We start from the raw sequence: 26,445 nt of genomic DNA, 5'->3' as shown, positions 1-26,445 counted from the left end.
AGATAGTTGGAGATCAGTTCGGTGGGGCAGGAGCAGGCGGAGACAATGGGTCGACCAGGGCATTCAGGTTTGTGGATTTTGGGAAGGAGATAGAAGCGGGCAGTGCGAGGTTGGGGAACGATGAGGTTGGAGGCCGTGGGTGGGAGGTCACCTGAGGTGATGAGGTTGTGGATGGTTTGGGAGATGATGGTTTGGTGCTCAGGGGTGGGGTCATGATCAAGGGGGCGGTAGGAGGTGGTGTCGGAGAGTTGGCGTCTGGCCTCGGCGATGTAGAGGTCAGTGCGCCATACTACAACTGCGCCTCCCTTGTCCGCGGGTTTTATGGTGAGGTTGGGATTGGAGCGGAGGGAGCGGAGGGCTGCACGTTCTGCGGGGGAGAGGTTGGAGTGGGTGAGAGGGGTGGAGAGGTTGAGGCGATTGATGTCTCGACAGCAGTTGGAGATGAAGAGGTCTGGGTTTTTTTTTGTATTAAAAGGGAAATCAGAAACAGGAGAGAGTGAACACTTGCCAATGTTTGTGTTGGTATTGATCCAGATTGATGTGTGCCACAAACCCAATTGAAAGGTGCACGTGTCTCAGCATTCCCAATTACAGCTTTTCCTGATCCAAACAAAATGTGCTCATAATTACTGACTCTATCATTGCCCAACTCCTTTAGTGTTGGCAGTCTCCCTACTACATCGCTCAGCAATTTTATTCCGACAGTCAAACTTGTGGTGCTACATGGTCGCAGTGGTTCAAGACAGCAGCTCACCATCACCTTCTCACTCGCAATTACGGATGGGCAATAAACGCTGATATAACCAGCGATACCACATCCTGTGAACAAATCAAAAATAAAGAGGTTTTCTTTTCCTATATTAATAATGGCTCCAATCTGCTGTCAAATCAAACCGATCGGCAGACTATTTGCCTCCTACTGCCCCCAGCGTACAATGATACGGTTAGGGCTCTTGTCTCAGTGTGGTGGTGTCCTTACCTCTGAGCCAGAAGGTCTCGCTTCAAGTCCAACCTGCCACCTGAGGTGTGTCATAACATATCTAAACAGGTCAATTGTAGCTATTTTTAATGAGCTGAAGTGTCAATAATACTTGGGAGCATGGGCTCAGTCACTGTTGTCTTCTCAACTCGCGGATTACTTGTAAAATGAGAGACACCATCATGGAGGCAGTGTGTCAATGCAGTTTCACAGTCCTCCTTTCAGCTGGCATGCCGTATCTCTTTGGCACAGTCTTTTATCTTTTAGCTGGTATGAGAAGCAGGCAACTGGCTACCTTCAAAGCAACATCACAAACTTCCGCTGTCAATAGGGACCCCTGGCACCACGAACAATCCTCAGAAAGCCAGAGTACAGCGCCTACTGTCTCTCACACAGTTACATCAATCTGAATTTCTATAGCACTATTAACACTGCCAAGCTGCCCAAGGTGTTTCTCAGGAGAGTAATCGAGGTAAAAGGCACAGATATTAAACCAAAGGAGGAGATTGTGCTACAAGTGACCAAAAATCTTGATTTAAAATCTACCTTGAGTTTTAAGGATTTGTTTAAATAGGAGAGAATGGCAGCAAGACAAGATAATTCCATAAATTCAGGCCTAACCAGCTGAAGTCTGAAAATTGTGGACAGTGTGCCCCTACATCTCCATTCTCTATCCCCTGCCTTTGATATACAGTCATTGGGCCCATGTTACAGGTCTTATTCTAGCTTTTCTTTGATTCATTTTTCTCTAATTCATGGAATGAGTGTGTTGCTGGCTAGGCAGCATTTATTGCCCATCCCTAATTGCTCAGAGGGCAATTAAGATTCAACCACATTGCTGTGGGTCTGGAATCACATGTCGGCCAGACCAGGTAAGGATGGCAGTTTCCTTCCCTAAAGGACATTAGTGAACCAGATGGGATTTTCTGACAATCAACAATAGATTCATGGTCATCATTCAAATCTTAATTCCGGATTTTTATTGAATTCAAATTCCACCATATTGTGGATGGAAATAGTGTTTCTATAACTGACATCTGCATGTGTGAGACAAATCAGCCAAGAATCCTGTCGCTGGTTACTGTGTTATATGTTTCTGTGTTGAAATCAAGATTGGTTTTAAAAGCCCCAGTGACTAAGTAGACGATGAATGGCTGCTACCAGTCGTAGTGCCATGTATTGCCAAGTACACCACACTGCAGAACCACCTCGCTGTCTTTGTCCCGGTGGCAAGTCACCTTGAGCACTGGCTACACACTCCATATGTTCAGAGGTTTACTGCGAATGAATTTTCAAGCAATTGGTTGTAAAATTACTTGTTCAAATTTCCAATGCACATTCCTTCCAGCAGGACTTCCTGATGCTAGCTGTATATGGTCAAGAACTGACCTCTGTGCAGGTGCAATGCACAAATAAATACTTGAGGGTCTACCTTTTGAAGGCCTCATTTTCTGTCATTCTGCACCGTAAATCTTTCTACAAAATGTTTTTATAATTTCAGGGTGTTCCAAGGTCCTTTTCAGCCATTGCAGTCATTGCTAGGTGTGGAAATATTTGCTGCCAATATGCACACAGCAAGATCCCAGAAACGCTGTTTTAAATGGCCGGATTATTTATTTTATGCTGCTGTACATGCTGAATATTTCCATCGTTTTCTGTTTTTATACATGATTTCCACCAAATCGGACCCCAGCTGGGTCTTTCACCTTAAAAAGGGACAACTGGGCCTTGATTTAACTTTACACGCCTGCAAAATGGCACACTCTATTTATTCATGGGATGTGGGAGTTGCTGGCTAGGCCTAGCATTTATTGCCCATCCCTTATCGTCCTGGAGAAAACAGTGGCAAATGCCCTCTTGACCCCAGAGGTCCAAGGATAAATCTAAAGTAAATCCCATTTTTTGGATGTGTGAGGTTTAATCAAGGCCCTGTTTGCCCTTTAAGGTGAAAATAAAGACCCCATGATACCATATGACGAAAGAAGAAGTAGGCCATTCAGCCCATCGAGTCTGCTCCACCATTCAATGAGATCATGGTTTATCTAATAATCCTCAATTCCACTTCCCTGCCTTGTCCCTATAATCCTCGATTCCATTAAGGATGGAAATTCTGTCTATGTCAGCCTTTAATATAGCCAGCTTCAACAGGTTAGCACTGCTGCCTCAGAGTGTCAGGAACCTGGGTTTGATTCCACCCTCGAGCAACTGTCTGTGTGGAGTTTGCACATTCTCCCAGTGTCTGCGTGGGTTTCCTCCAGGTGCTCCGGTTTCCTCCCACAACCCAAAGATGTGCAGGCTAGGTGGATTAGCCATGCTTAATTGCCCACAGTGTTCAGGGTTTGTAGATTAGGTGGATTATAGGGGGATGGGTCTGGGTGGGTGTTCCAAGGGTCGGTGTGGGCTTGTTGGGCCGAAGGGCCTGTTTCCACACTGTAGGGATTCTATGATCCCAGATCAATGAAGAAGCTCTCTATGGTAAAAATTTCCAATCTACTGAGAGAAGAAATTCCTCATCTGCCTTAAATGGGTGACCACTTATGGAGATTCTGCCCTTTGGCCCTAGACTCTCCCACAATTTCTCAGCATTGCCCTGTCAAGACCCCCAAGAATCTTATATATTTCAATAAGGTCATGTCTCATTCATCAAAACTCCAATGAGTACAATATTTTGAAGAACAGAAAGCTCCCTCCAGTACGCTAACCAGTACTTACTCTTAAAGAATACATTCCTTTTAAAAATGACAAAAAGTAAATGATGCAGAAGGTAGAAGTTGGAAATAAAAACAGAAAATGCTAGAAATACTCAGCACGTCTGGCATCATAATAGAAATGGACTGGGCATTTAATCATAACGTTATGTGAAAACAGGCAGCAATTTTCACTGGAGTGTTCATTGAAGCAAGAAAATAGACAAGTCTCTGGAGTGGGACTTGAATGCACAATCTCCCAGTTTAGCAGTGAGGACGCTACCACTAATCCACAGCTGATGTCTTAGCTCCAAAAACTCTTAAAATCTAAACTGTTCTGTTGTTTCTCTTTTCCATTGTGAATACTCAATAGTAGTAATGGATTGAGGGGGAGAGAACGGTGCGGGGAAGTAGGGAGAGAATGCCATTTGTACTGGGTATTTGTATCAACGCAAAATAGACTAGGATTGCATAGATAAAAGTATTTAAATGCAAAGAGTAACAGCTTTCACCCCATCTGTCTGGTTTAAGTTGAACCCAGGCCTCGGGGGTGAAGGCACATGTTCTGTCACACTGCACATTTCAAATTAATGACTAAATGTGCACATTGTACTATCAATTGTCCTGCATTAAGCAGAACGTTGCTCGACCGCGCAAACCTTCCCCACATTAGGAAGTTTGTGAAAAATGGCACTCGATAATTGCACCAGCAGCCTGGCACTGTGTTTGTTAGTTCCTGCTTCAAGTCGCGATTGTGTCTTATGCTCAGAGTCTGGCACAAGCAAAAATTTGCAATGTAAAAGATGGATAAAACTGCTCAAGTATACAGTACATCTGTGCTACTCATTTGAGGAATCTTCTGCATAATTGGAGCATGATATTGACAGGGCGTGGGTGTGTTAAAAATATTAAAAGCTCCTTCAAAGAGCTTCACTGTTTATTACAATCCTTTCTTTTCCACTCTGGTGATCCTAAGTACGCAGCAACTGCATATCAATCAATAGTTGTTCAATATAGCAGCTCTGGGATCTCAGTCTGGTCCCTACGAGCAGAGAGGGAGCGGGTTAATGATTTGGTACAACAACGCAAGGCAATCCTCACATACCACCCCACCAACCTCCGGATCCAACGCATCATCCTCAGGCACTTCCGCCATCTACAATCCGACCCCACTACCAAAGGTATTTTTCCCTCCCCACCCTTATCTGCTTTCCGGAGGGACCACTCTCTCCGTGACTCCCTTGTCCGCTCCACACTCCCCACCAGCCCCACCACACCCGGCACTTTTCCCTGCAACCGCAGAAAATGCTACACCTGCCCCTACACCTCCCCCCTCACCCCCATCCCAGGCCCTAAGAAGTCCTTCCACTTCAAGCAGATGTTCACCTGCACATCTGCTAATGTGGTATACTGCATCCACTGTTCCCGATGTGGCCTCCTCTACTTCAGGGAAACCAAGCGGAGGCTTGGGGACCACTTTGTGGAACACCTACGCTCAGTTTGCGACAAACGACTGCACCTCCCAGTTGCGAACCATTTCCAACTCCCCCTCCCACTCCTTGGACGACATGTCCATCCTGGGCCTCCTGCAGTGCCACAACGATGCCACCCAAAGGTTGCAGGAACAGCATCTCATATTTCGCTTGGGAACCCCACAGCCCAATGGTATCAATGTGGACTTCACAAGCTTCAAAACCTCCCCTCCTCCTACCGCATCCCAAAACCAGCCCAGCTTGTCCCCGCCTCCCCACCCGTCCTTCCTCCCACCTATCCATTCCTCCCATCTCAAGCCCCACCCCCATCGCCTACCTACCAGCCTCATCCCATCCTCCCTGGACTGACCTATCCCCTCCCTAACTCTCCACCTACACTCACCTTTACTGGCTCCATCCCCGCCGCTCTGACCTGTCTGTCTCCTCTCCACCTGTCTTCTCCTTTATCCATCTTCTATCCGCCTCCCCCTCTTCTCCCTATTTATTTCAGAATCCCCTTCCCCTCCCCCATTTCTGAAGAAGGGTCTAGACTCAAAACATCAGCTTTTCTGCTCCTCTGATGCTGCTTGACCTGCTGTGTTCATCCAGCTTTACACCTTGTTATACAAGATAAGAAGCCTGCTCTCTGAATATACAGAGTGGAGATGTTCCTCATCAGTCACACAAATTGAAACAGAACAGAGGGAATCCCATTCCCCAGTTGGTTAATCTCAAGAGGGACAGAGAGAAAGGAGCTCAAATCAACCCAAATCAAGTTGAGAAGGTAATAAGGGGACAGCCATTGCTTCCACACCTGAAAACTATCCTTGACTAGAAAGTGTACATTTGGGATACGTGAAACAAAAACAGAAATTGCTGGAAAAAAACTCAGCAGGTCTGGCAGCATCTGTGGCGAGAAAGCAAAGTTAACGTTTTGGGTCCAGTGACCCTTCAGAAATGAAGGCATCATTCCGACGAAGGGTCACTACACCCAAAACGGTAACTTTGCTTTCTTTCCACAGATGCTGCCAGACCTGCTGAGTTTGTCTAGCAATTTCCGATTTTGTTTCTGATTTACAGTATCTGCAGTTCTTTGCTTTTTTTGACGATTTGGGAAATGAAAATTGTCAATTACACTAAACTGCCCTGGTGGTGCAGAGTGTCCGTTCTAGTAAGCACTTTGCTGAGGCACAACAAATTTCAGACAGGCCTGCAGAAATGCATCCCATCTCAAAAGCTTGCCTGCAGTGTCAGTGAGCAGTTCTCTAGTTCCACACTGAGCAGGCCTGGTGTCAAAACCCCACTACAGACATTTGAACACAACTTTCAGGTTAGCACTTCAGTGAGGGAGTGCAGAACTGTCAGACCAAGGATCCATCTGCCCTCTTAAGTGAATTCAAAAGATCCCACAGCACAATTCCAAAAGGAGAGCAGAGGGGCTTTCCTGGTGTCCTGGCCAATATTTAACCCTCAAAGCAGACTATCAAATTGTAGACCTTGGGAGCTTACTGTGCATAATTTGGCTACCCATTTTCCAACATTACAGTAGCAACTACACATTAAAAGCATGCCATGGCTACAAATTGCCTTGGATGTGCTGATTTGATAAAAGCATTATATAAATGCAAGTTCTTTCATCAGGACAAGAAAATTGAATGCAATAGACAATTGAATTAAAGCCCTTTTGTTGTGGCTTTTAAGTGTTTGTTGAGGGTGGGGTTAGATCAACAAATCTATATCAAGACTGCCTGCAGACAAGCAAGATACACTTACGGGACAAAGATATGGATGAATGTGTGGAAAGAAGAGGAGCGAGAATAAGAAAATCTGCAGATATATAAAAAAAAAATCACTTCATGAGATAACAGAATAACAAAACCAGCCTTTCACTCAAGCACACGGGTGCATTCCACGGAGGATAGGAGAAGATGAAACATTTCAAAATGACATCTGTGTGAAGTAACTCCTGTCATTCCTTGCCCAAGTTTTATGGAGATTCCAATTACACTGACCATTTACAAGGAGCAGCTGATAGCAGTTGTACCTGATGGCTCTGACAGGGCAATGATGATAAAGTCAGCGTGGAAGAGGTTATTTGAGAAAGGACAATAGGCGAGACGAGACATGAAAACGTTGCATGGTTCTAGTAATAAAAGGAGTGGGAATCCAGCAGGGATGGTAGGGAATGTTCATGGAAAGAGCACTGAAAGCATCTTTCGAACTGACTCCCTTCCTACTCCCCATTCCCCTTCCCTCAACCTGCTACACCCTCCATCCTTCATGCAAATTCTAGTTAGCTCTGCACAGTGTTAAGACAAAGCAATGTGACTAGCTGAAAACAAAAGGAGCTAGTGCAGGAGATGGGAGCGTAAAAAATATGAGTGCAGTTTAATTTGTGGAGGAGGGAAATGGGGAGTTCTTTAATTCTTGTATCAGCCTCTGACGATGGTTGAAATGAGATTACAAGTGGGCAAAGTTTCACGAATAGCTATGACTTAGCTTGGCTATATGGCAACATTTTATTCTCCAAGTCAGGAAGTTGTGATATCAAACCACACTCCAGGACGTGAATGCATGATCTATGCTGATATCGAGTAAGCACTAAGGGAGGACTGCATTACCTTGGTTGCCATACAGCATTAAATTGAGGCATACCTGCCCTATCTATTTTATGGCGCTCTGAAGAAACACAGGGATTTCTCCTAGTGGCTGACATTTGTCACTTAAATATTACCCAAAAGAGATTAACTGTTCCTTTGGTCCATTCACTGCTGTGGGATGCTTCTGTGAAGCACGTTTCTGCAATAATAAGAGTGACTGTATGCGGAAAGTAATTCATTGCCCATGAGGCTTCTGGGGAATATGTAGCAGGCTATTTCAATGCAAGTTCACTCTTTCTTCTCTTTTAGTAAAGGCGCCATCCAATGAAGTGCCGCATATTTAATTAGTGAAGGTTACATACTCAATCCTGGTGTGGCCAAAGTTAACTAATCGCCATTGGGTAAGAGCCAATGCAGTACCATACTCTTCAAATATTACTGAGACAGGAAAGTGCGGGTGGAATCAGTCCAGGTTTACACAATATATGATACATTGATGACATTTTCTTCCTTTGGACTCATGGTGAGGAATTGTTAAAACAACTACACAGCAATATCAACAAGTTTCATCCCACCATCAGACTTACCACGGACTACTCTTTCGAATCAGTCTCATTCTTGGACACATGCATCTGCATCAGGGACAGACACCTCAATACCTCACTCTACCGCAAGCCCACGGATACCCTCACAAAGCTGCACCTCTCTAGCTTCCACCCTAAACATATTAAAGAAGCCATTCCCTACGGACAAGCCCTGTGCATGTACAGGATCTACTCAGGTGAGGAGGAACACGACGGACACTTAAAGATTTTGAAGGATGCCCTCATAAGAACAGGATACGATGCTCAACTCATCGATCACAAATTCTGACATGTCACAGCGAAAAACTGCAATTACCTCCTCAAAAGGCAGACACAGGATATGATCGACAGAGTACGCTTTCATCGTCCAGTATTTCCCTGGAACGGACAGACTACGCCATGTTCTTTGCAGCCTTCAACATGTCATCTTGCCAAGATCATCCCTTCTCGCCTTCAAACAACCACCAAACCATAAACAGCCCATCATTTGTAGCAAAAACCCAGCCTTCAAGACAATATCGACCACAACACCACACAACCCTGCCATGGCAACCTCTGCTAGACATGTCAGATCTTCAACATGGACACTACCGTCACACGTAGGAACACCGGCCGCACGTACACGGCAGACACTCATGTGACTCGGCCAATGCTGTCCATCTCAAACGCTGCGGGCAAGGATGCCCCGAGGCATGGTATATTGGCGAGACCATGCAGACACAACAACAACAGATGAATGGACACCGCACAACAATCGCCAGACAGAAATGTTCCCTCCCTGTCAGGGAACACTTCAGCGGTCAAGGACATTCAGCCTCCGGTCTTTGGGTAAGTATCCTCCAAGGCGGCCTTCGAGATACGCAACAACACAGAATCGCCGAGCAGAAACCGATAGCCAAGTTCTGTACCCATGAAGACAGCCTCAACCACGATCTTGGGTTTGTGTCACACTACATGTAACCCACACCACACTGTTCTGTATCTGTAAAATCTTCCTTACTGCCCTGTTTTGACACCATCACCTCAATGACTTGTTATGATCTTTCTACATTTATTAGTTTGTACAGCTTTGGATTACTTGTTCTTTTGGTTAGACCCTTGCCATGCGACTCTTATACCTATCATGTTATTCCAGTCATTTGGTTTGTCTTCAGCGCCAACTTGTTTTCAAATTTTTTGTAATTATCTCTCAGCCTCATTTAATTGGATTTTAGGTCATCCCTTTGCTTGTTACTGAGCTGTTGACACTTTACTCATACCATCCAACACTTTGGATCACCTACAAGGACCTATTATTCGGCCTGTTAACACACTACTCACACCATTTGTATGATCTTTCAATATCTCTGCCCATTACTTCTGCGTTTGTGTGCTTCTCTCTCACTTCACCTGACAAAGAGGAAATGCTCCGAAAGCTTGTGATTTCAAATAAACCTGTTGGACTATAATCTGGTGTCGTCTGGTTCTGACCTTGCCCAGCCCAACACCAGCACCTCCACATCATACACAGTATTTAACATCTTCTGGTTAAATTATTCACAAGTGACAATGACGTCTATCATGGCCCACATAGTTAAGCAGTTCACTAATTGCCAATAAGACAGAATCTAATTATTGACTCTTGACATTCAATGACGTTACCATAACTTAATTCCCACTATCAATATCTTGGGCGTTACCATTGACCAGAAACTGAACTGGACTGGCCATAATAATACTGTGGTTGCAAGAGCAGATCTGAGGCTAGCAATACTGCAGCAGGTAATTCACCTCCTGAATCCCCAAAGCCTGTCCACCAACTACAAGGTGCAAGTCAGGAGTGCGATGGAATGCTCTCCACTTGCCTTAAGAATATTCAAAAAGCTTGACACCATTCAGGACAAAGCAGCCTATTTACTGGCACAAGAGCCACAAACAAATATTTACTCCCTTCAACACCAGCCCTCAGTAGCAGCACCATCTACAAGACACACAGTTGAAATACACCAGCGGTTCATAGACAGCACCTTCCAAACCCACTAACATCTAGAAAGACAAGGGAAGCAGATAGATAGGAACACCACAACCTGCAGGTTGCCCTCCCAAGCCACATCCCTTTCTGACTTGGAAATATATCATGATTCCTTCTATATAGCTGGGTCAAAATCCTGAACCTTCCTCTGCAATACCATTGCTTGTATAGCTTTACAAACTGGCCGAGGTGGTTCAAGAAAACAGTCTACCACCACTCGAATTTAGAGACGGGCAATAAATGCCAGCCCAGGCAGTAATGTTTTTATCCCATGAACGAATTAAAAAAGAAGCTCATGATCTACGATTATCTGGCAGGAAAGGCCATTTGAGCCACATATTTGAACCTTCCAGCTTTTGTAGAACCCAAGCCCGGAATGTACAAGCATTATCAAAAGACAAATAGTTAGACCAGAAACAAGCCATTCAGCCCAAATGGTCTTTGCCAGTGTTTATGCTTCGCACCAGTCTCTCACTAGACCTCTTTTCATCTTACTGTATGTGTCTTTCTCCTTCAACTGCTTTCTAATGTCTCCTTAATTACATCTATCCTGATCAACTTAAAGGCATTTCTTCCTATTTCCTGAAACTACTCCTCTGTCCCTCAACTGCAATATTTCTACTTCTCTGTCAACCGCACCTAAACTCCCACATTTTCAGCCAGAGCTTTTGCTCACTGTTACTAACTCCACAGTACAAGCTTACAGCCTGTTAGAAGGATGTTATATAAGTGCAATTTGGTTTAAGTATAGATACTGTCAGAAACCAAGGAGATGGTGTCTTTGTAAAAAGAAACACAAGTAATTGACAGTGAGCTTTGACTACCGCTTCACTCAAATACCTGGATATATTTCAATGGGCTGTCCTGCATTGATGGACTGTCATGGAGACAGTGAATTACCTACAAGGAGGGCCACTTTCATCTAGTGTGCATCTAGACCTCCCGAATCACCTGTTAATAAACTCCAAATGATGCAGGGCCATCAAATAATAAGAGAAAACTATAAAATTAAGTATGTGGTGCTAACCTGTCCCAGCTGATGTGGGCATAGTACCTCTATCCAAATATCTGTAAGCAAAACACCTATGAACATTGTAAAGTCAGAACAAGCGTTTTTCATTTTAGTCAACGACTTAAAAAAAAAACAGCATGGGCACCCTTTCAGAAAGGTCAATACAATATCCCATCCCCACCATCTATACGGTAACACCCACCAAAGAGAGAGGCTAAAATAAAAAAGGGTAAAATGGAGTGGCCATGCATTCCAGGTACATGAAGAGACAGACAACTTAATAACATCCCTCGACAGAGAGACAATCTTATGAACCTCTCCTCCATTACATTGCCAACTAAATCGAGCTGCAGCTAACACCACTTAACCTGTCAGTGCAACCATTTTATTGCTGTGCAGCACCATTAATTAATGAAATTATGCCCACTTTATTGGGTCACCAAGCAAAATGGTACATTTTCTACTTACACGCTCTCAGCACAGAGACTTCCCCCAAGCCTACTCTTGGAGCCCAAATTTGTGAAGCAATAAGGTGCAGAACCTCTGATTTTCCATGAAGTTATTGGTTTCCATATTGGAGCAAGACCAGGAAAGCAAGTGGGAAATTTATCCTAAAGCATTCAAAGGAAGCAAGACAAAAGGAAACAATCCCAATGAAGAAGAAAGGAGGAGAGACTGTGAAGATTTCACAGTTATGCTGGCATTAGCAGCATTTTTCATCAGTTAACCTCAACTTTCAGCCTCATACTGGTGACTGGTTCTGAACACGCCAGGACAGAGCAGTCAGTAAGTCAGATGGAGCGATTTCCAGGGTTCAGACAGCAATTGTTACACCTTTATTTCATTCCAGATTTAGCATAGGTCCAAATGAAGTTTCCCCTTCAGTTTGCTGTTGTAACATGGGAGCAAAAACAGAACCATGAGACACTCTTTAAAGGGCCGGCAATAAAACACAACAGTCCTTGCTATCTCTCAGTCCTGAACAAAAAGCCCAGTTTACTCATTACTCGACCCAGGCACTGCCCCATGTAAATTTCAATTTGTTTGGCACCGTTGCTTTCACCCTGCCCATGGACACTTTGTATTCTGTTCCTGCCCGTGCCTGTTGCTATAGTTCTTGTGTCAAAGAACACCTAAGACGTGAATCAGTCTTGATCCCAATTCCTTTTCTAATGAAAGGGCGTTTGAATAATAACCCTGTGGTTTTCAGGGGCATTCTTCTTCCCTTAACGCACGCACCCCCCTTCACCTAGAGCACGGCCTGGGAATTCAGTTGCAAATGTCCTTCACGTTAGAGGCTGTGGAGAACAGTTGTACAATACAAGCAAGGAGTGTAAATCTGTGACTTTTTTCACACAAAAAAGAAAAGGATAACAGAATAAAGCAGCATCCGTAACGAGTTCATGCTTCACTGAGGAAATCACACCACTGCACCCCCTGCCCCAAACCTGTATCTTAACTGAAGTTTGGGTAACCATCAAAAGTAAAACTTTCTCTGTAATAGCTTACTCCAGTGCCCGAGTTCACTCAATTCTACTGGTGCCAAAGAGAAAAGTTTTCCTTTTAAGTGGGCTTTGAAAACTGTGGAATAAACCAGAGAGAACTAGTTCACCTGAAAAGATGGGAGAACAAGCACTTTTTTTAAAAAAAATGGAGCACAGATCCTTTAAGTTTCAAAATCTCAGAAAAACTGTAAAGGTGTCACTTCAACTGACCTTTTTAGTGGGAAACTCATGGGCTTGGGTAAACTGCTGACTTTGCAATACCCTCAATATCATTTCCCACTGTCTTCAGAGGGCGGTATAATTGAGTGCGTTTAACTAGAGTGTTTTACCTAATCTTGTTGGTGTCCTAACGAACAAAATCTGGTTGATACTGCCCAATTTACTTCAACCTGCACAGTGTCATTGTTTTTGTTGCTGTCATAGTGAATATTCTTCCAAAAATGGCAGCGTTCAAAACTGAAGGCAGCAAAGCCAAGCCCAATCCTGTTCTGAATCACTCTGTGCACCTCTTAGCATTTTAATTCAAAACTCTGCCCTCACACCCACCCTCTCTGTCAGTCGTGGGTGCTTGGAGTTTTGTGTCTCAGTTGTGACAAGTGAACAAAGTACAGATTAAGAATTCAGCCAAGGAACATCTCATTCCATACACTGCTGCACGACAACAGCCATTACATTTATCAACAAAGCCACCAGGGAGTACCTCAACAGAGTTAATTAGCTCTTTTGCAAATTCTGATGGCAATTTAACTTGAATCATCATCTTTTAGCTTTTCAAATTAAGTATATCACGACATTTAATGCACTTGTATTTATTTTCACATGAGAATTTACCTTCTATTGAGTTCAGAACATAATTTTGCAAGAATAAGGGACTTCAGTCCTACTGTCCTATTATTAAAGCATTTTTTTTAAAGCAGGACAGTGCCCCGGTCTCAACCACCCTTCCTAGTCACCGGCTCAAATTGTACTTTGTTCTTGTATGGGACATGGGTATCACTGGCAAAGCTGGCACTTATTGTTCATCCCCCATTTCCCTTGGGTTGATTGGCTGTCAAGGCCATTTTAAAAGGACAATCAAGAGTCAAACATGTTGCTGTAGGTCTGGACTCACATGTAGGCTAGACGAGGTAAGGACCCTTTATTTCCTTCCCTAAAAGATATTAGTAAATGAACTGTGTTGTTATCACAATCGACAACGGTTGAGCGTTTACCATTAGACCAACATTTCATTTCATATTTTATTAAATTCACATTTCACCACCTGCCATGGTGAGAGTCAAATGGATGATCATCCTCTGTTGAAAAAGCTACTTCCTAAAGTTACACTTAATTCTGGATCTTTATTCCACAAGTGGAGTCAATTACACTGCCCTCAGAAGATAATGGGAAATGATATTGAGGGTATTGCAAAGTCAGCAGTTTACCCAAGCCCATGAGTTTCCCACTGAAAAGGTCAGTTGAAGTGACACCTTTACAGTTTTTCTGAGGTTTTGAAGCTTAAATGTTTTGTGCGAGTCCTACCATTCAATTGCAAGTAATTCAACATTCTGGGAGGGACAAAGGGTTGGCCTGTGCAGAGACCGTGCAAAGATAGGTGTGAGCCAATGAAATCTGTTGTGGTTGCTGAGTGTCAAATACAGTACATCACAGTTGTATATCATGTTAAGAATCTCACAGAGCAAAACATGTAAAAGCTGACTACAGCAAGTACATTTAGTCCCTAGCATCTACATCACATGATAATTAATTGAGTTGGTCCAAAAACTATGAGACAAGGCTTTGGGGATCACATACCAACAAGTCCTAGAATCATTATATTCAACATTGATTTGCATATAATTAAGTGCAAATTTGACAGTGCAGAAATGGGCCATTCAGACCAATAAATTGCAGGAGGATCTTCCTCCCACCTTCATCTCACCCTGTCAACCTAACCTTGTAATCATTTCTCCATCACGTGCTTATCTAGCTTCCGCTTAAATGCATCTGTGCTACTCTCTTCATCTGCTCCATGTGATTACACATTCAACACTCCCCGAGTAGAGAAGCTTCTCCTTAATTTCCAGTCAGTCAATAATATCGACTTACTGGCCAGCTATCAGGTGCCATTCATCGGCAAGTTGTTGCATTAAGACCTGCATAGATTAGGTGCTGAGTGAAAAGCCCTCAATACTCTACTACCTCGTACTTCGAAGCTAGAACTGATAGAAGCAAGAAGCATGGTAAAGGTCCCTCTAGGACCAATGCTTTGCCTTGATCCAAGCCTCAGAGAACTGTTACTGAACCTATGTGATATATCCTTTCCCCATACTCTCTACCCAATTAGCCCAAGTTAGATTGATAACTGGATGCCACATCATATGAAATGGTAGTTAAAGATTGGGTTGAGAGTGTCCACAGCCATTTGCTTAGCATCATAACAGCTGATAAGAGGGGAGCCTCTCATTGACTGAGCAGCTCTGCATTTTAACACAAGCCACTGAAGTGGAGGTCCGGTATTCCAACTAATTATGTCACTTCTGTACTGGAGATCTTTAAATTTTCTTCTAGTTATTTAACTTCACGTGCTCAGGTCTTGATGAAATAATCATATCCATCTGAAAGGTAATTTACTAGGATACAAAAGAACTTAAGTTTTAGCCAGTGTTATGGACCAGACCAACCCCATCAAAATATATTAAAGGAGGTAGCCTAGGCCCTAACTTTTTTTCTTATTTTAAAAGGTAAATGTCAGGTGCTGTGCTCTAGGAGCAATTTGATTGGTCAAACTACTCGATAATAAGCAAACACAATTTATTTGAATACTGTAGTCAAAATATAAGAAAAAAAAACTTGAAATAACTTAACTCTATTGGAAAACTTAACCAAATAATAGATACAGTAACTACTAATTAAATGCTCCAATATAGTAACATCCCATAAACACACCCTTGGAAAATGACAAATTCAGAAAACAGGTTTTGTCTCATGTGCAATCCAGCAGGCCAAAAAGAGAAGCCCCCAGCTTTTGGCTGCAATCGAGAGGGGGAAAAAATAGCTCCACTTCTTCAAGGCCCCAACAGCAACAGCCACAGAACTAAATGAAGTCCTGGATCTATGAGAACTTGACCACACCCACTCAGGCAACTTGTCAGGCCTTGGGGTTGGAACAATAGGAGCAGCCTATCTCCTCAGACTGCTCTGTACCTGTCTCCCAGTCTCTCTGGGAAAGAAACCAGCTCAAAACACACCTCAAAGCCACAGCATCGTCACACCAGGTTGACACTCCTAGACCTTGCCAGACCTGGTTAGTACCTTTTGAAAGCAAAATTACGTAAATACACTGAAAGACGTTGTTTTCATTGCATTGGAAAGTGGAACTAGTCGAAAAGATCTTTCAAAGGGCCAACAAGGAAATGATGGACTGAATGATCTATTTCTATGTGTTTTCATTCTATAATTGAATGCTAGGGAAGTGAGCAGAATGCCTCATTGGTCCAGCCTGATTGGATTACAATTCGATCAAGAGGCTCACTTTGACTTTGAACTGCCATGTGCCTCTTGAGACCTCCAAGGTATTGAGCAGTCTTGCCAGGGAAATAGGCAGGACACATACCGAGTTCCAAGAACAGCTGACGATTTTCTGAAGAAGGGTCTAGGCCCGAAACGTCAGCTTTCCTGCTCCTCTGATGCTGCTTGACCTGCTGTAATAAGTGACATCATTTCTTTCTGCGAACATCACTTTGCCTGAAAATATTTCCTAACGCATTCTGAAGTTCTGTAGGGTCACTATTTTCTGTGTCGGTGTCACAACAACAACACGTCGACCATTCCCCAACAATGAACGATTTTTTTTTAAAAGAGCTGCATTTTTATATCGATCGCCAGCCCTTTTCCCAACTGGCAACCCGGCACAACAAAACACAAGGACAAACTAGATGGTCAAGGAGGGAGTACAAAGCCTCGTGAGGCATAAACGATGGGATATCAGTTAACAGTGGGTGGGGGACTGGTGTGAGGGCTGATGGACGGATCTGTTTAAAAAAAACAAGAAACATGCACCTTATCAAGCAGACCCAGCTGTTTTATTTCCAATTATTTGTCGGAGTTTAGTGCCGCTCTGATAGAAATGGGTAATCACTATCTGATCTTGTCAACACCAACCTGCAGCCGGTTTCCACTGGATTATTGTCTATTGAAACAAGTAAAGGAAGCTGAACCCTGCTATCAACTTCCTGTGATACAGTACAAAGCATAAAATCAAAAAGTAGAGAGGCTGTGACCCCAGCAGTATTATAATAGGGAGCAATACGTTGGAAGTGGGCGTGGTAGGATTATTCCTAAAGTAAAATTTAGGAATGCAAGCATGCTGTGTGCAAAACCTTCTAATTATTGCAGAGTTTATGTGAAGCCAACACACGGTAACTAAGAGACTTGGAGTAACGGTAGATAAATAACAGAATGCTACAAACAGTGTCCTGTTGCACTTGTTTTTACTTCTTGCTGATCAAAATGCGATGGCAAAATAATGGGCTTTCTGTGAAACATTTACAGGGATCTTGTACAGACAGCGTATGTCCTCATGCAGAAAAGATTTCCCTAGTGCCCTGCCTGTGCCTCAATCAACATCACAGACACAGATTAACTGGTTATTGTCATTTTTGCTGTTTGTGCAAATCTGTGTGCACAAATCGATCGCCAATTCCTACATCACAACGGTGACCACACTCCAAAAACAAACAGAAACAGAAATTGCTACAGAAACTCCGGTCTGCCAGCCATCTGTGGAGAAAGCAGAGTTAACGCTTCAAATTCTCTGACCCTTCTCCAGAACGTTAACACTGTTTTTAGGGATGTCCAGCTAAGTTTGTCCAGCAACTTGTTTTTGATTGTCTAAAAACAGGCATGATCAGCTGTAAACATTTTGAGGTATGTTGAGGTCAAGACAGGCACTATATAAATGTAAATCTTTCCTTTCCTCTTTAACAAATGTTGAAGAACATTATGTTTTTAATGTGAAAAAGGCTCAGATTTACAGAATGTCATTTTCCAGCAGAAACACAAAGAGAAGGAAAAGAGAAATCAGCAACAGCCCTTGTAAGAATAGGATAAACACCTCATAGATAAGAATGAAACAATAAACTATGGATGCTGAAAATCTCAAAGAAAAACAGAAATACACATTTCAGAACAGTCTAAGATTCTAAGACTTCCTGAGGAATTCCCCCAAGTAGATTTGGTTTCTTCCGATTTGCTGGTAGCCCATTCTTGGATCCCATTTCTCCTGTTTCTGATTCCCTGGCAATGGGCGTGTTTCAATATTTCCTGTTGCTGAGGATTGGATATTGGGGATTTGACATTGAAAATCCAGGCTGTAAACAGAGCGCCCATGGGATGTATGTCACAGACTATTAAAGAGGCATTAAAGGGCCTGGTGCATTACAGAGAGCTTGGTAATGACAGTGGGTGTAGCAGAGGGAATGTTATTACCAAGGGTCCATTAGTGACTAGGTGGTGAGGTTGAGAGGGAAGGTTGGAACCAGAGCACCTCGTAATGATAGTGGGGTGTAACAGGAGAGTGTTATTATCAAGGGGCTGATAATGAAGGTGAGATGTGTAAGTCAGTTGCGAGAATAAGGAGTCCAGTAATGACACTGAGGTTGTTAGAGAGAATGATGAAAACAAGAGTCTGACAACGAGGATGGTACTCCATCAAATCTAAGGTCTGAAAGGGTTAAATTCAGAATGCTATCTTGGTGAAATAATGAGTTCTCCATAATAGCTGTTCCTGTGTTGAGCATTTTAATTGAAGTGTTAATTGCTGTGTGCTTAATTCACAGCCAGCAATATTCGGCACTGTTATCATCCTATTCACTGAGCCCCTGGACAAATAAGTAAAAACACCAGAACGTGTAAACGGGGGGGGGAAGAGACAAAGGGGCAAAAAAGGAATGATCTACACGTACTAATTAACTAACCCTGGCACAACAAAACGCTGCTAAACGATTAGTTGCAAAAAGAAGGGAAGCCCGAACTTGCAAGTTTCAAAATGACAGCCCCTTAAACAGATTGCAAAATTGTTAAAGAATATAGAAAGTGAGGAAATTAATCTCGAGTTACGCCTAGGATTTGCAAAGTCTGGACATTTGGATTTTACCCCTGTATTGATACAGAGGAAAAAGCGAACACAGCAACTTTGAATAGAGAGAATGACTCTCGCAAGGGATAGAAAGGGGAAGGAAGTTAAACATAATAAATAAGAAAGAAAGTGACACTCATTAAAAAAAAAATGCAAAACAAAAACGCACAAACCAGTTGACCGTGAAATGCTATCTCCTAATAGTGTCACAAGTTTCTACTGGAAATTTAATGACTCTGTTCATTCCCTGTCCGTTCCGGACGGCGCTGGGATCCCTGTTTGGGGAGGAGGCTGGTGATTTTTTTTGAAACCTAGGCTCGGCTGTAGGCTTTTCAGTTTGATTCTGGTGTTTGTCCAGCCGGTCCACGTGCTTGCTTATCACACATCCCTTTCATTCACCGTTTCCACATACACATACACCCCCCCCCCCAACAGCTCTGGTTATGTGAAATAAAAATAGTTGGAAAAACCACCCAGACACGCTCTGTACACGGGCAGCCTCGCTAAGAAAACTCGTCAATGCAAACCCTGCACTGACCATAACTCCGGTTCACAAGTGTGCGTGTGCGTGTGCTTCTACCTCCACCCCCCGGTCCCTTGTTCGCCTGCATCACGGTTCTAGCAAAAGTTTTTTTTGCACCGAAATAATCTCCAAACATTGTTTTATCGAAAAGGTTTTTAATGTACACACGTGAAACTGTTTTATCACCTCCGCCTATTACCTCTCACGCTGCCAATCTCGTTAGTATCTTATATCGCTGCATTTCCCACCCTTTTAAAGTTAACCTTAAGAGGTCAAGCGGGGGTCGCACTCACTTTTTGTAAAGATTTTGCGAGACGTTGCTTAAATGTTGGACAGATTAAAAACACAGTCGGTTCTGTATCTGTGTATCAGCGTGTGCTGGGAAGAAAGGGGTTAATTTCCCCGTACTGAATCTTTCTCCATAGAACACACAGTTTTTGCAAAGTTTATCCGATTACACAGGCCCGCAACCACCATAAACCCCAACCATCTGTATTACACGTTGATCAACTTTTTCGGGTCCCCTAAATGTTCCAGCCATTGCCTAGCCCCACTCCCCACCACAGCCTCGCTCGCTGAAATCTAAATTTACAGAAAACAACCTTCCCTTTTTAAAAATAATTAATTCTATTATTACTTCTCCAGTTCTAATTCTGTGTGTAAGGACGCTCCTGGATTTGTATTTGCAGCGCGGAGTTTTCCATGTCTGTGGCGAACGGGTTAAAATAAAAGGTGATTCTGTTTTCTACTTTGATTGCCCCCGACCTTCACTCTATTTTGAATTCCACATTTAAAAGCAAGGAGTTCCTTGCTTTAGATTACTTACCCGTAGTCCAGGCGATGATAAGCAGCAAGAGAAAATGTAGTGTCCCGAGCAGGCTCAGCATTGTAGATTCTCCTCTAACTTCCCGTCCTGGATCGATACAGTACCAATATTTCTTTTTTCTTAAAAGAAAACTGTAATAAGATTTCCCGTCCAATCCAACAGCGAGAGTGTTAAGAAAGCGGCGAATCCAGGACTCGAACCCTTTGTGATTTGGTGAAATTCACTCCAACTCCAGCTGAAGCGGACCACAGTAACCTCTCCCGGTCTCGTCCCCACACATGGATTCCCCGTGAAGTCAGAGAGAGAGCTCCCGATCGCCCTGTCTCAATGTATCCAGGCTGCTTTCACTCATTCATCCATTCTCTCTCACACACACAAGAGTTGTCTCCTGTTAACTTGTTCCAACTTCCCAGCTGATACCGTCACACAGCACAGACCGCCTCCCAGAACTCAGCACCTTCTGACTCTCACTCTCAGGAAGCCCCCTCTATGAAATAACTGCCCCTCCCCAAACACTGTCCCCGTAGCCGCTGGGATCAGGCAGTTCAGTGAAACTGAGAAGCGGATAAAGAGACAGAGAACCTGGGTTCTCTCTGCAATCTTGTGAACAGCAAAGTAAGAGGGGATTGTAGCCGATGGGTCAGCTCAATCGATGTTTATGCCGCGAGTGTCAGAGCAAAGTCGCTGGGGGTACAAGTGAAAAAACTGGTCCTTCTCGGTGTAATACTGAGCGATACACACCAGAGAGTTCCCATGTTCCTTGCACATAAACTGTTCGTTGATTTACTAGATCAGTCACTATTCCTGCTCACAGCCAGCGGCCCCTGCTGGGACCTGACTGTATGTGGTTGTCTACTCAGTACAACACTGTTCAGATATTGATATCACAGTACAGCTGATGTTACTGTACAGATGTTAGTGTTCCTCCAGCTTCAGAGTCCCACAGCAGCTGCCACTCACTATCTCAGTTACACCTGACCAATTCCACCTGATGAGATACCCGAGAGTGACTGCTGCTGAGAAAACTAATCCTCATCAGACAGCACCATCTGCAGGAGGAGTAAAGAGGCAATCGGATAATGAGAGAAAAACGTGTGGCGGTTTTCACAGCATATCAGGTCTAACCAGGAAGCGAAACGTGCACTCTAATTGTAATACCGGATTTAACTCATGTGTTATTTATAGATTAACAACGGTCAAAACTCTTTGATACAACAGTCAGTGATACAATACTCAATGACACAACACTCAGTGATATAGAGATAGCAGGAACTGCAGATGCTGGAGAATCTGAGATAACAAGGTGTAGAGCTGGATGAACACAGCAGGCCAAGCAGCATCAGAGGAGCTGGAAGGCTGATGTTTCGGACCTAGATTTCTGAAGAAGGGTCTAGGCCCGAAACGTCAGCCTTCCTGCTCCTCTGATGCTGCATGGCCTGCTGTGTTCATCCAGGTCTACACCTTGTTAACTCAGTGATATAACACTGTCACAGACTGTAATGTAACATAGTGACATTGTCACAGACCGTGATGCACTGACATAACATTGTAACAGGCTGTGATCAACACTCAGTGATCCAACACTGTCACAAACCGTGACACAACACAGTAACAAAACACTCAGACTATGATACTCGGTGACATAACACTGTCGTTGACTGTGATACAACATTCAATGATACAAAATAAAGACCGAAAGAACTGCAGATCCTTTAAATCAGAAACATAAACAGAAGTTGTTGGAAAGGATCAGTAGGTCTGGCAGCATCTGTGAAGAGAAATGAGAGTTAACGTTGCAGGTTCAGTGACCCTCAGAACTCATCTTGAGGTTAGTACTGTGAAGGTACCGTCTTTCAGATGAGATATTAATCCAAGATGGCAGCCCTCCCAGATGGTTGTTCAAGATCTCGTTGCACTATTCAAAGAGGAACTTCGCTGGTTACTTATATACAAACATACAAATGAGGAGCAGGAGTATATCATTTGGCTCCACGCCACATTAACTCTCATTTCTCGTCACAGATGCTGCCACTCTTGCTGAGCTTTTCCTGCAACTTATGTTTTTGATTCAATGATACAACACGCAGTGATACCTCACTCAGTGATGCAACACATAATGATACAACACTCAGAGATAAAAGACTGTCACAGCTGGTGTCATTTTCCTTAAGGGAAAGAACCCAGTCAATATGCTTATGTTAAATAGAATTTAACCTTTATATGTTCTGTCCATCAAAAAAGCTATTAGGACAGGCTACCAAAAGCTTGATTAAGGAGATAGATTGTAAGAATCGATCTCCCTCTGTCATAACTCTCACATTTGCACACATTGTGTGCTCCGCAGATTCCACTGTTATTCCTTCCATGTCAAGCTGAATGTGGAAAGTTGCTCTTCCACTAGAAGACCGCACTACTTACCAGTTACTTAGTAGCACTCTGTTTCCATTAGCACCTGCCCCTCCTCTACTCAGTTTTGTTCTGTAATTTTATTGGATTTGGGCAGTGCCAGGAACATCAGCATTTGTTGCCCATTCCCAAGTGGCAGTGAATTGAATGACATGTTAGCCCATTTCAAAGTGTTACCCACATTGTTTGGACTGCAGTCACATGTCAGCCAGATCGGACATTCAGCAGATTTCCTTCCTCAAAGATCATTCCTGAACCAGATGAGTTTTTATGATTGAAGAAATGACACTTCTCATTTCAGACCTTTGTATGAATTAATCAAATTGAGAACCTGTGGTGGGATTTGAACCTTTGTCCCCAGAGTATTAATCCATGCTCCTGTATTACTAGTCTTGTGACATTAGCAGCATACCACTGTCTCCCAAAGAAAAAAAGCTTGGGGAATTTTGTATAATAGCTTTCATTATATTCCACAACAAAATACGCAAACCATTACCATAATGTATGGGTTAAAACATACCTAATTACTATGTAATTGAGCCAGTTATTTTTTATTCTGCATTAGTACCGATTAATGCCAAGAGGAATATTATGATGGAGTAATATTTCATTAGTAGATTAAAAAGCTGGAGAGGGGTATGAGATAAAATAAATGTTTTAACAAAACATTATCGAGTATAATTAAAAATTGCATTCTAATTGTCCTCAAAAAATTATCTTGATATAATTTAAGGAATTTGTTTCATATAATAGCTGATTTAATTAAGATTGTGAAATTAAAAACAATTAATGTTGAATCCTAAAATGTGATTAGAGCCCACGATTAACCATAACCTTGCTGTCCAAGATTGTTCAAGAACCTTACTAACATATCGTTCAAGCTATTACATACTGATTTATTTTCCATACTGCATTACATGCTCTTCGATGGAGGCCAAAATGGTTATAATAATTTTCATTAGGCATCCTGACCAAGCCCCTCTTTACACAAGGACAATACTGGGACATCACTCATTGCCCTCTACATCATCATGTCAAGGTGTTTTCAAACTACTTTCAAGATTTACCAGCTTTAATCATAATAGATGATTCATAATACAAGAAGTTGTAGCAGCCAGTGTTGGCTTAGTTGGTAACACCGTTCACTTTTGAGTCAGAAGGTTGTGGCTTCAGTCTTCACCCCAACGTCTTGTGTGAATAACCTAGGCTGGCACTTGCATAACACTGAGGGAGTGCTGTGACCCAGAGCTGCTGTCTTTTAAATTTTATGTTCTCCCTACGCCCCATGCCCCATCTGCTCCATTAGATTGGCATTAAAAATCACATGTGCTATTTTGGAAATGTTGACCAATATTTATCCCACAAGCAATGTCTCCAACACAGATTATCTCACAATTTAGTTAACAGCTGTCAGTGGGCCCTTTATGGAGTGCATATTGGCTGTTATGTTTCTTTCAAAACATCAGAGACTATGAATACACTGCAGGTACACGATTAAAATTCCATGGACCTTCAAGTGAATCATCAATTGCAAAGCACTTGGAGGACACCTAAGGCTGCAATTGTTAATGTATAAACACATGTCCTTTTTATACTACTTATTCATTTCTTTAATGGTTTCTAGTTTCTATCTTAAATAAACCACTCATTGGTTGTATTCAAAATAGCAATGGACTTGAAGCCTTCATGAGCTTTAGTAGAGTTAGAAATGGAGGTGAGGTTTGGTTGGGAGGGATGGAAGGCAGATGGGAAAGTGGGGAATTGGAAAGCATTAGGTAATTTGTGGCACTTCTCTCCTGTCACTTTCCATTGCACTTCTACTAATGGTGTTGCTACATGCTGGGACATAATTCCATGAACATGGGCCATCCTCCAGTCCCTCATCCTATATGTGCATAGACAGTGAATGTGCACAGGCAAGTCAATCATGTTACAGACACTAAACACAGTTGCGTTTATGAAGCCACCTTTTCTGTAGGAAGTACACTCAAAGAAACAGTCCAGATGATTGCAGCAAAACAAATGGAGAATGGACAAATACTTGATCAGAAGATGGGTCTTAATAAAAGAGGGATAGAAGGGTGTTCTAGAAAGTGGGATCTAAACAGCTGAATCCAAACCAACCCACTGTACACTTTTCAACAGGGATCAGGAATCCTTGGCCTAACTTTAGCATCCTTATCACCACCTTCACTGTAATTAAGCAGCCCTACATAGGATAGGAATCAAACCTTTGTGATCTCTAAGTACGCTGTGGCTAGTAGAGTTATTGACAGAGCTATCGAGGAAGCACTATTTCAATCAGACTACAGCTTCAAGCTTCCACCTGTCTGGCATTTCCACTGTTCATTCAATATTGTAACATGACACCCCTGCCACAGGACACACCTGTTCTATTCTGTTTCTTTCACCTTCTCCCTTGTTAAGATGTTTTTCTAAGAGTTTTGCTCATTTTCTCTGCTCTGCTCCTGCAGCACAATTCCACAGGGCTTAATCTGTCATTCTTCATATAGCGGCCTCTGACAATGCCGGGTGATGATAAAGAAGGCCAAAACTGTCCTTGTCCAATGCTCATATGTACAGGACATGGACTCATGCTGAGGCACAATCACACAAGTGTCACTGACAGTACTGAGCAATTGGATACAATAGAGCCACACTGTGTGCATTTATAGAGTCATAGAGTCATAGTGGTATACAGGACAGAAATGGACCTTTTGGTCTAACTTGTCCATGTCGACCAGATAGCCTAAATAAATCTAGTCCCGTTTGCCAGCATTTGGCCCATATTCCTCTAAACCCTTCCTATTCATATACCCATCCAGATGCTTTTTAAATGTTGTAATTGTACCAGCCTCCACCACTTCCTCTGGCAGCTCATTCCATACACGCACCACCCTCTGTGTGAAAAAGTTGCCCCTTAGGTCCCTTTTAAATCTTTCCCCTCTCAGCTTAAACCAATACCCTGTAGTTTTGGACTCCCCCACCCCAGGGAAAAGACCCTGTCTATTTACCCTTTCTGTGTCCCTCATGATTTTATAAACTTCTATAAGTTCACCCTTCAGCCTCCGACGTTCCACGGAAAACAGTTCCAGTCTATTCAGCCTCTCCCTGTGGCTCAAACCCTCCAGCCCTAGCAACATTCTTGTAATTTTTTTCCGAACCCTTTCAAGTTTCACAAAATCCTTCCTAGAGCAGGGAGACCAAAATTCTGTACAGTATTCTAATAGTGCCCTAACCAATGTCCTGCACAGCTGAAATATGACCTCCCAACTCCTGTACTTAATGCAATGACCACTAAAGGCAAGCAAACAAACACCTTCTTCACTATCCTATCTACCTGTGACTCCACTTTCAAGGAACTATGAACCTGCACTCCAAGGTCTCTGTTCAGCAACACTCCCCAGGAGCTTACCATTAAGTGTATAAGTCCTGCCTTGATTCACCTCTCCAAAATGCAGCACCTCACATTTATCTAAGTTAAACTCATCTGCCACTCCTCAGCCCATTGGCCCATCTGATCAAGATCCCATTGTACTCTGAGGTAACCTTCTTCTATGTCCACTACACCTCCAATTTTGATGTTATCTGCAAACTTACTAACCATGTCTCCCATATTCACACCCAAATCATTTATATAAATGGTGAAAAGCAGTGGATCGAGCACCAACTCTGGTGGCACACTACTGGTCACAGGCCTCCAGTCTGAAAAGCAACCCACC

At 43.0% G+C, this 26,445-nt stretch overlaps 1 protein-coding gene across 1 annotated transcript in view; it reads right to left on the bottom strand.

Moving 5' to 3' along the window:
- Nucleotides 1-26,445, bottom strand: part of robo3 (roundabout, axon guidance receptor, homolog 3 (Drosophila)) — a 508,257-nt gene that overhangs the window by 258,227 nt on the left and 223,585 nt on the right. The gene's annotated exons all lie outside the window — the stretch shown is intronic.

The sequence above is a fragment of the Rhincodon typus genome, chromosome 32 (assembly GCF_021869965.1).
Source record: "Rhincodon typus isolate 14 chromosome 32, sRhiTyp1.1, whole genome shotgun sequence".
Taxonomy (NCBI): domain Eukaryota; kingdom Metazoa; phylum Chordata; class Chondrichthyes; order Orectolobiformes; family Rhincodontidae; genus Rhincodon; species Rhincodon typus.
Note: the sequence above shows the minus strand (reverse complement) of the source record. Positions and strands in the feature narration are given on the sequence as shown.